Consider the following 2,260-nt stretch of genomic DNA (forward strand, 5'->3'; position numbering starts at 1 on the left):
ATCTTTTTTATTACATTTAGTGTTGTGTTTCTTTAAATGAAATTGAACTTTTGGGAATGGTTCGGTATCCTAAACATATCTCTCTTCATAAAATCATACTACAACAAAATGTTTCGTTGTGCACAACACGTTTGTTCCTCATAGTGAAAGCTCTACACAAGGAATCCCCTAGTTCAAAAATTATAGATAAAAAAAACATAGATATAAATTAAATTAAATTAGCTATAATTTTGTTGAGAAAATTTGCTTTTAGTGCCTATGTACTGAATCTAAAAATGCTATGGAATAGTCCCTATTTACAAATTAAAGTACAATAACTATTTTTCTTTCAAAACTATTTGACTATATTGATTTTATGATAACATTTTCTATTTGTATTTGAATGCATTCTTTGAAACATTGTTTTATATACCATAATGTGTTACTGGTTAAAATAAAAATAAAAGTTTATAATAATTGCAATCCATCTAAGTTAATTTTTTATTAAATCATTTGAGTTCATATTGCAAGTCTATTCAATGATGCGAAAATTGAACTTTCCAATATAAAATATTACCAATAATATTATCAATAAACGCCTTCAGTGCAAAGTGTGGAGCTCCGCTCAAAAAAACTTTCTACATACATTTAATTTTAGGTGTGTTCTATGCTTAGAGCAACTTATTTCAATTTTTACAGTTAGCTCCATATCATTTCCAGATTAGCAATCACATCAACATTAAAGTAAATTACAGATAGAACATAAAAATAAATCACATAAGAGAAGCCAAGACAAGAGGACACAAGATGTGATGCTAGCTAGGGACAAAGCACAATGTGGGGAAACCCTTGACCAATTATTCTTATATGTTCTTCAATAGTTTAGCAGAGAGAGAGAGAGTACGATTACAACAAAAGTCAATACTTTGACTTATCTAGATAAGAGCATAGATCATCTCTAAGAATATGATACATGAGATTAGTTGAAGACATGCTTCTTCAACTAATTCTCCAAGGTGACCCCTTCACTTATCATTTTGTTGCATTTCTTCATCATGTTACACATCACCGCGTTGCACCATGTTGCACCCATCATCACTATGTTGCATCTCATCACAATTCATTAATCATGACTGTACCCATCACTGTACTGCATCATGTGCCATTGTTGCACCACGTTTCCATCCCAACCTATGTGTTGGTTAAACCTTGCTTGCTTGTTTCCCTAGCATGCTTATTGTCCTTAGCATGCTTGTCGTTGCATGCTAGTTGTACCATTACATGCTTGGTCTATTTGCTACTAAGTACCATACAACTGTCGCAATGTTAGTTAGTTGTCCCTTGCACGTTTTTGTCCTTCGAAGATAGATGCTCTGGCTGTTTTGGAAGTTCCGAGCAGTTCTGGGAGTTCTGGTTGTTCCCATCAGTTGAGGAAATTCTACTTGTTCCAGGAAGTTCCGGTAGTCCTGGCAGTTCTGGATTTTCTGGCATTTCCACTAGTTCCATATTTTTTGAAACTTCTAGCTGTTCTGACTATTCCAAAAGTTCTGGCAGTTCCGCCTTTTCTGGCTTTTCTAGTAATTCCAACTTTTTCAGCATTTCCAACTTTTCCGGCAATTCCCTCTTTTCCAGTAGTAGTTCTGGCTTTTCCAGTAGTTCTGGCAGCATCAGCTTTTCTGGAAGTTCTAGACTTTCCAACATTTCTGACTTTTTTGGTAGTTCTGAATTTTTTGGCTTTTCCGATAGTCTCGGCTTTTCTGGAAATTCCAGCTTTCTGGCAGTTCCCCCTTTTTCAGATTTTCTAGCAGTTATGCCTTTTCTTGCATTTCCGTCTTTTCCGACAGTTCCGTCACTTCCAGTTGTTTCAGCTTTTCCAGCAGTTCCAACTTTTCTAGCTTTTTTGGAAGTTCTGGCTTTTCCGACATTTGTGGCTTTCGCATCAGTTCTGGCTTTTCCAGTAGTTCTGCTTTTTCCGACAGTTCCAGCTTTCTAGCAGTTCCACCTTTTCTAGATTTTTTGGAAGTTCTGGCATTTTCAGCTTTTCTGGTAGTTGTGTCTTTTTTAGCATGTTTGGTTTTTCCAGAAGTTCTCGCTTTTATGGCAGTTTTGGCTTTTCCAACTTTTCTAGCAGTTTCGGCTTTTCTGGCAACTCCAACTTTTCTGGCAGTTCCAACTTTTTAGCTTCTCTGGCTTTTCCAGCAATTTCGTCTTTTTTGACAGTTTCAGCTTTCTTCCCTCTCAATCAGGGCAATTTTATTGCTTAGGATTGAACTTCATATGC

Source organism: Pinus tabuliformis, chromosome 5_1, assembly GCF_031772625.1.
Source record: "Pinus tabuliformis cultivar Carrire ecotype Pingquan chromosome 5_1, CPIR1, whole genome shotgun sequence".
NCBI lineage: Eukaryota > Viridiplantae > Streptophyta > Pinopsida > Pinales > Pinaceae > Pinus > Pinus tabuliformis.